This window comes from Ursus arctos, unplaced genomic scaffold (genome assembly GCF_023065955.2).
Source record: "Ursus arctos isolate Adak ecotype North America unplaced genomic scaffold, UrsArc2.0 scaffold_3, whole genome shotgun sequence".
NCBI classification, from domain to species: domain Eukaryota; kingdom Metazoa; phylum Chordata; class Mammalia; order Carnivora; family Ursidae; genus Ursus; species Ursus arctos.
Genome location: NW_026622985.1, coordinates 61,788,740 through 61,797,536, shown reverse-complemented (window position 1 = coordinate 61,797,536; position 8,797 = coordinate 61,788,740). Strand labels below are relative to the sequence as shown.

The 8,797-nt window shown below is 45.2% G+C and overlaps 1 long non-coding RNA gene across 1 annotated transcript in view; it reads left to right on the top strand.

Moving 5' to 3' along the window:
• Positions 1-1,990: 1,990 nt before the first annotated feature.
• Positions 1,991-8,797, top strand: part of LOC113266467 (uncharacterized) — a 34,571-nt gene continuing 27,764 nt past the window's right edge. Inside the window, exon 1 of the long non-coding RNA XR_007188109.2 lies at positions 1,991-2,077. This is a non-coding gene — a long non-coding RNA (uncharacterized LOC113266467). The remainder of the gene's footprint in view (positions 2,078-8,797) is intronic.

The following is an 8,797-nucleotide window of genomic DNA, read 5'->3' as shown; positions in this document are numbered from 1 at the left end:
AGAGGCATGGAAGCAGATGGCCTTTCTTTTCTGCACAAACCCATTAGAACAGTCTTGGGAGGCCAGCAGCATTCCAAAATGTGGGGTGAAAGATGCCGGTGTTGGGGAGCTCAGCCCCAAGCAGCAGTGGGAGCCGTGGAAAACAGGGCCTGATTTAGAGCAGATGTGAGAGGCTGCCGGGGGCTGTCTGTCCTCAGCTCAGTCAGCCCTTCTGTTGTGTCTGCCTCTGTTCACTGCCTTAGCCCCCGTGGCCTGGGCTAGCCTCACTCTATTTTTAGCTCACATTTCACCTTTCTGTCTGTGAGGTGCTTTTCCCAGCTTAGGAAAACACACCGCAGCCACCAGCACAAGCCCCTGTGACCTCGGTGGAGGGGAGAGGCTCCCACTTAGAGCTAAGCGGGGCTCCTTCTGGGGGCCTCAGACGAAGGCTGTCATGGTGCGTGAATTCTTCAAGGTTGCTTAGTGGGATTGGTTGTCAAGAGACCCCAGGACTCTATCCCGACCTCAAAGGAGAACACAGGGTGAGGGGCCCCTGGATTGGATAAGTGACAGCTCAGACCTGGTGGAGGAAGGCAGCCTGAGGTTTTCTGGCCCCTTGGGCATGGTCTCTATGGGGCCCTGAAAAGTGCAGCTCCCTCACATCTTTTTCATTCTTGATGTTCTCAACCAGGAGAAGGGAGGGAGACATATGTGTTAAATTTCTATAATTTATTGTTATTATTGGTGACAATATTTATCTGCTAATTAGGGAAAGTTTTGAAAATATAGAAATAACCAAGGAAGAAAAAGAATTTAAACCATTTGATACCATGTAGAAACAATCCCTGTAATACATTAGTGTACTTACTTCGAATCCTTTTGAATTACATAATATTTTTACATAGTTGTAATCAGATGATAAATACAAATTGTACAAGTTGTTGTTAAGAGACTGTCCCCCCCCCCCCGTTATAAAGGTAAAGGCATATTGTATATATGGTTTGGAAAATGTATGAAAAAAATTTTCTAATATCTTATCACCCACGGATAATCACTTAATTTATTGGCATATGTCCTGACAGCCTTTTTTTTCTATGCATTTTTAAATATAATCAAGATCATTTTGCAATTTGATTTTTAAGCACACTCATTATAGGAAATTCACAGGTTCTTGAAGGAAGATGATATGAAGAGGGGCTTGATAGGTATCTGCTCTGGATCTTTATCTATTAGACCAATGATTCAGTTAATTAAAGAACCAACTTTTAAAGATTCAAAATGACTTCAGGTCTGAGGCAACCAGCCTCGGGTCATCTGTCGTCCTGCTCAAAGCTGCTTTTAAGCGTTTATTTCAACAGTTCTGACAAAGTGTTCCAAGTATGTAAAATGTTTTCATGGTGTTAGGAAGTGACAGAACGGAATGGCACCCACGGTCATCAAATGCAATAAACATTCTGAACAAAGTGAAGGATCGTGGTGTCAGAAACACAATACTTATTAATGAAAGGAAGAGGGACCTTTAGCAGGGCCAGTTTCATGCTCGTTTTCAGAATCAACCTACAGCACATTATCCAAATGGCTAAGGAGCCTGACGTGGGGCTCGATCCCAGGACCCTGAGATCATGACCTGAGCCGAAGACAGACACTCAACTGACTGAACCACCCAGGCGCCCCTAAAAACTGTGTCTTAATGAAAATGTTGTAATCTTCTACCTTAGACATCCACGGCATTGATTATCCATTTTCTGTCCTCTGTATTTCTCATCTCTTTCTTCCTTATCCCCTCTCTTCCCTGGTCCTCACTGCTGGGGGAGTTTCTCACGTCCGTCCTTCACACAGTGGTCCTCTCGGCGGCAGGTGCCAGTTTCACTCTCTGCTGCCTGCAATGAGCATTTTAACTCTGTCATTGCATTCTGGGTTTCCATTCTTTTCTCTATTATCTTTCTGTTTAGTTTTCATCTTGTCTTTTTATCTCAGCCCATGTCTTCCTAATTTAGTTTTCTGTTTCTTACAGATGGATACCATGACATCCGCTTGAAAGAGATCAAGCACTCACTGAAAAATTTCCTCTTCTTCAGGTAGTCGATTCTTTTTAGAGGTATGCTCTTCCTCTTCGTGTTCTGTATTACCTTTCCTTTTCCTTGGTCTCAAATATTTTTTTTTATTATTTCCCATAATCTATTTTCAAATGTACTCACCCTTAACCACAGGAAAATCTAGCCAGCCTTAGTGTTTCATATCAAACATGTGGCATGCATTTGCCTTGAGCTAGATTTCCGTTCCTTTGGGCGAGGGTGGAGTCTCCTTACCTCATCTGCACCCAGTGGGCAGTTGATGGATACACTTGGCAGTCCAAATCCCGGTATCGTGATTCAGGAGCGCTCGGCCACTGTCAGCCTTCGTTTTTGGTAGGACTGTGAGTTTCTGCCTTCTCCTTTATCCCCACGTGATTCAGGAGAAATTGAGGGAGGCTATGTGATATGCCCTTATTATGGAAAGTAGTCAAGGCAGGAGAACCTCTTTTTTTTTTTTTTTTTTAGATTTTATTCATTCATTTGACAGAGAGAGAGAGAGAGACAGCCAGCGAGAGAGGGAACACAAGCAGGAGGAGTGGGAGAGAAAGAAGCAGGCTCCCAGTGGAAGAGCCTGACATGCGGCTCGATCCCAGAACTCCAGGATCACGCCCTGAGCTGAAGGCAGACGCTTAACGACTGAGCCACCCAGGCGCCCCAAGGCAGGAGAACCTCTTATGTGCCCGTCTTAGGGAGGTGATGCATGTACATGATCTCATTGAGTTCTCCCAAGTTCCATCTGAGGTCAGTATGATTACCCCTCTTTTACAGATGAAGAAATATATTTCATTTTGAGATGAGGTGTCAGGAGGGAGTATTGCAAAATTACAAACGAAATGTCTCACAACTCAAAAGATATTTGCCAAAAGAAAAATCTAAACTGATCTTTCATTATTAGGCAGTTTTATAGGAAAATAAGAAGATGTTTGCACCAATTAAGTGTCTAGAAACACCAAAAAAAGTACAAAATGAACCGTGGGCTAAGTAACACAGCTATTACAGATGGTGAGATAGGAATTCCTTTTAATCTAGATTTAACAGAGCCCTTTAGTCCTTTAAAGAAAATTAAATTAGTGTAATGGAAAAAAAAATTAGAGTTCAAAGTCAGATCTATTGTGCAGATGCCTGGCCTTTCTAATGCACAGTCACATGATGTACTTTTTAAAGATGATGATGATGATCAGAGTTTAGAGCCAGAAACTTGAGAGATATGTATATAATTTATAGCAGAAATTTTCAGTATGTTTTCTCTTAGCCACGTGGTTCAGCACTGTGGCTGGGCTGTGGTTCAAATGCTGGAAGATTCTGCATCAGGGCCGATCACCTGGCCTGCAAGGGAAAGTCTAGGAGAGCTGAGACAGCAGACCCCGCTAATGTGAGCTACCGCATGCTGGGGCCTCTCCTCCCAGGGTGCAGGTTGAAGGCCTAGCTCTCTCAAAGTCACTAGCAGCACCATACTTGTCCCCGAGGGCCTGCTGTGCAAGCTGTCTGGCATCTATCCCCCGATGCCAAGGGGTTGTGGGTACAGGGTTTTCACGCACCCCTGCAGGTGCTGGCTGCCTGAACTCCCTAATGCGAAGTGCTAATGCAGTGTGGCAGCGAAGGGAGCTGAAGCATCCTTTCACTGGGGAGTTGCACCCTGAAAGCTGCTGGCCGCCGTGGGGAGGAGGTATGAGGTCAAGGTAAGAAGATACTTATTCAGACTTCAGGGGATGGGCAGAAAATTAGATCTAGACAGGCAAAGCAACTATTTATAAAAAATGTCAAGGCTTTGTGTTTACTTTGTGGATGTTTTCTGGTCTCCAGGGGGGAGAAAACTGCAAGGCCAGTCTGCACAGCAAGGAAAATCATCTATTTGGATCCAATCTCACCAAGGATCCATCTATTTGGATCCAATCTCAAACCAACAATGGTTTCCCCTCATAGTAGAGTGTTGGCAACACTGGGTTCTTCAATGTTTGCAGAGATTAGGGTCTGAGACAGTCAATTTTACTGTATAGTTATCGGAGCTTAGGAAGTAAGAGACTGTATTTGACTGTAAGTTATTCAGCATTCATCATACTATCATAGTAGCTGATATGAATTTACTTCATCTGGTAAAAGCATTAATAATTTGTGATGCTGTTCATAAAGGTTTAAAAAACAATGTCCTGTTTGTAACTCATCACTAGATACTATATTCTAGAGGACTCTGTTACTGAAGGTGAGTCCGTGAAGGATGAGATACAAATGCTTAAGAGAACAGGCTGATGGTTGATGCCAAAGCGAAACAGAAGCATCAAGGGACCAGAATAAAGTGGTCTTGCCCTGTCCCCGGGTTCCAACATGAGACAAGATCTGCAGATACCCAGGTGTGCAGAGCCTCCACTGATCTGTGGGATCGGCCTCCCCAGGCAGGCTTTGTCATAGCAAACACCCTTCCAGCTGGTTATCTGCCGAGGCCGGCTTCAAGCCCTTTAGCCAAATCCCAGGGGAAGAGAGTGAGAAAGAAACATGGCTGTTAAGAGTGGTGAAGAGACTTGAATTCTAATTCCGTGGCTCAGTCTCTGGCCTGTTAGGTAGACTTTGTGAATCTCCATGTTCTGTGTTGTAAAGCAGAGGCATTAAATCAAGTCCTCAAAGGAGCCTCGTGAGCTAGTGTTTGGGCAAGTGGAAAGCAGCATAGAAAGACAGGTCCACTCCCTTATTTCAGTCTCTGTTATTCAACTAGAACCAACACAGACTTCTTCCCGAGTCTTCAGGCAGCTTCCCCAGCCAGTTGCAGGGGATAGGATGGGGGTGGGGTGGGCAGGCTTTGGCATTTGCAAGGTCACTGCACAAGATTAGTTCTAAAATGCTGAATGAAGATCTAGGTCTTTGTATCGCATTCTCCTTCCCTGAAGGATAGGGACCCAGGCATGTGGTGGGCCCGCTGGGCTGCAGGAAGGGCCAGGAGAGTCTTGCCCATAGTTGTGGTGCACACACTGAGTGCAGAGTAAGGAGCTGGGGTACACGGCCCCAAATTGATCATTCATTCAGGGAGGGAAGATGAGGAGCAAGAGCCAAAGGCAGAATTAAGTGGGACCAAGAATGCTGTGGAGCTTAGGAGCACTACATGGCGGGATACCTGGAGGGGTCCCTAGAAGAAGGTGTTCATGACACTTTCTTTTTCATAGTGTTTTTAAAGCCATTCTTCGGTTGTATCATGTAGGCAATTATGGGGGTTGAAACAATCCCGTGATACAATCCAGAGACATGGATTTTTGCCATCTATATTTTCAGCACATACTTAATACCAGAGGCAGAATTCTCCAGTTTTAAAATGTGCATGTCCTGACTATCAGGCTTCACAAGCCAACGAGTACAGAGGTGGTTGCATTAAGCTGGCCTTTTAAAGGCTACGAGCTCTACCAACTTATCTGCAAGTGTTCTAATCTTTCGAAGACTTTCCTTCCCTAACCCCCATTATTTCTTGGAAACCTCAAGGCGTGCTGCACATGTTCTGAGACTCAGTTCTGGTCATTGCCTTCTGCCATGCCCAGTAAACAGAGATGCCCCTCTGAGATGGACGTCAGCTGGTTGCCTAAGCTGCTGCCCAAGGGCAGGTTGCTGGAGACCCTCTGCACCCCAGTGCTGGGGAGCTGGACCCTTCTGGGTCTCATTGCCAAGGGAACCTGACCACTCTTGGGGCTGCTGCAGCTGGGAGGTCCACAGTCCACTCTGCCTTTAGGCTGATGCACTTGGAATCCAGGTTGCTCTCCTGGAAATGAGAACACCACCTCTAACCCTGCCCATGTCCAAATCCTGATCCTCTCACTTACCATCTGTGTGACCTTGGGCTAGTCACTTACCCTTTCTGTGTCTCAGTTTCTTCATCTCCATAAAAGGGATGACAGTAGTATCTACTTTATGGGGTTATTGTGATGAGTAAATGACTTAATATAGGTAAAGCATATTATACACATTCTTGCTCTGATTACTGAGTTTTGAAGTCATCAAACACATCCTAACTCACTAAATACGAAGTTGCCCTGGCCAGGTAGGGCAAACATCTCAATTAGTATGCCACAGAAGACTGCAGGATTATCTGGCTATTTGATGACATAGCAGACGAGCAGCACTGACCCACAGCATTCCTCTGGTGTGAATTCGGGCCCGGATTCCTACCAGACCTGAAACCCCACTCTTGGACCATTTTTTCACTACCTGAATGACTTGGACTCACAAAAACTGCTCCCATAAGGAAACCAAGACGCCAAGTCCTGGTGGGAAAAGAGCAAATTGTCCAATGGGCATTTGGAGCATTTGACCTTCTGACTTCTAATTATTTTTCCTGTTATTTATACAGCTGAGTCAGAGGTTCCAGGAGAGTGAGGCAATTCCAGGGGGATTTGGGGGAAGGGGAAGAGTTAGGGAGTGAGAGGAGGAGAGAAAGAATTGGACAAAATGTTTTCTCTGGGAGTAATCAATTGATTCAGCCGTTTTGGCACAGAAATGTCAATTTACTGGACATCTTGTATGGACTTTCCAGTACCCTTATAAAAGAATGTCCTGTCCATAGCATTTTGGCATTTTTTATTCCGGGGTTTAGCCAAAATTTAAAAGTTTAAAGATAGAGGAAAGTAGGGAGATCACAAAGGCTTGAGTCTATGACGGCGAGCTCTGGATTTCAGTCTGCTCCCACTTTTTATTTATGTCGTTGTCAGATAGTCAGATACACTAGGGGAAGCAAGTTTGTTCAAACGGACTGAGAGTTGGACTTAAATGTTGCATGCTGGCCCTTTCTGCTTGAAAATGTGCAGCAGCCCTCCTTACGTTAAAAGGAACTTCACTCACTTTCTTTATTTCTTCCTAAGGTCTCCTGTGCTATCACCCTGAGGATTTTTTAATTATAAAAATACTTTGCATGGCAGTTTCAGATCTCATTCCATATGTTAGTGCAGTATTAGTGGACATTGCTCATCTACTGTTTCAAAGTAGCAGAGTTTGTGTTCCAAGTGGTTATTCCTGTCACCAATTATGTGCAAGTGCTCCTTACGTCCCCTTTTCGGGAGAACTGACATTTATGAAGCATCTACTATGTTTCTGACCTGCATTTTGGCAATTTATGTGAGTCATGTTATAGAAAAGGACACTGGATGGCAAATTCTGTCCTCCTCATGTTCCTCTCAAGGAAACAGAGGCTCAGAGAGATCAGATAACTTGCTCAAGGCCACACAGCAAGTGGGAGAGGCAGGATTCTAACATAGACTAACTGCAGCCCTGCTCCGCTCACAACTCATTCTGCTCATTCCTGATGCCCTGCTGTCCTCTACCTGCCCTTTCCAACACAATCCCTGCTGCTCATTAATTTGGAGTGCTCTCCCTCCTTTCCTGCCACCACCCTGGTCCAGGGTTTTACCATCTACAGCCAGGGCCTGGCAGGAAGCCCCTCACTCATCTCCCAGCTTCTTCCTTTGCCCTCCCTCCACTCAGCAGCTAGAGTGAGCCTCTTTTAAACATTTTATTATGAAAACCCCAACATGTAAAAAGAATGAATTTTACAGCGAACATCCGTATGCCCATCCCTAGATTCAGCCATGAACCCATTACTACACTGGCTTGATCACAGATCTATCCATCTACCTGTCTCTCTAGGCATCCCACAGCCCATCTTATCTTGTGATGAATTTCTCAGGAAGTTGAGTAAGTAGTAGCATCCATACTCTTCCCTCTAAATATGTCACATGTGTACAGAATAGATTTTTTTTTTAAACAAGAGGCAGGTCATCTCATTGTCCTGTTCACACCGCCCAGGGCTTTCATAACCCTTGGAATAAAAGCCCAACCCTTGCCATAGTGTATAAGGTCCCAAGGATCCAATTCCATATTCCTTTTGGCTCACTTGGCTCCAGCAATAGTGACCACTTTTCTGCTCCTCAGTAATGGCTAGTACTCCCATGCCTCAGAGCCTTTGCTCTTGCTGCCCTGCCGTGTCTTCTTGGAGAAGTCTTTCCTGATCCCATCATCTGAAGGAGTGTCCCCTGTGCCCCTTTCCATCCGTAAGACCTTGCTTTATTTTTCTTGACATCACTCATCACTACCCAACATGACTTCACACACTGATTTATTTCTGCTATGGCTCCCTGACTAGAATGCAAGCTTGGTGAAGGTGTAGATTTTGTCTTATTCCGTCTTGTATGGCCGGGGCCTATAGCATTTCTGGGGCATAGTAGGTGCATAATAAATGCTTGTTGAATAAATGGATGGATGGTGGAAGGAAGAATAGAAGGAAAGAAGAAAAGAAGAAAAGGAAAGCAGGGGGAGGCAGAGAGGGATGGGAGGAGGGAAAGGAGGAGAAGAGGAAAAAGGGAGGACGGAAAAAAGGTTGCAGAATGGAAGGAAGGCTTGTTTTCCTGCTGGAGACATCTTTTCAGGTGTCTCCTGTTATCACCTCACTGAAGGGAACAGGGTCTTCATCTGTGTGGCTCCTTGCTGAGGGCTATCTCCAGAATCCAGACCTTAATGGGATGTGCAAAGCCGTGTTGAGGGGGTTGGGAGCAAGGCAGGTGGGCGTCGCCCCATGGGTCCATTTCCTGCTGCCCCGTGCCGTATGCCTGTGACGTCAAAGCCTCATCTTTTAACTTGACTTTTGAAGGATTTGTGGGGGCATCTGGAGAGGTTCACAGGAGAGGAGATAATTCCAGCTCAGAGTCTTGAATTGCTCCTCCTTTGATTCCTGAGGTGGGAAAATACTGCCTCTTAAAAATTCTGGACTCTCACAGATA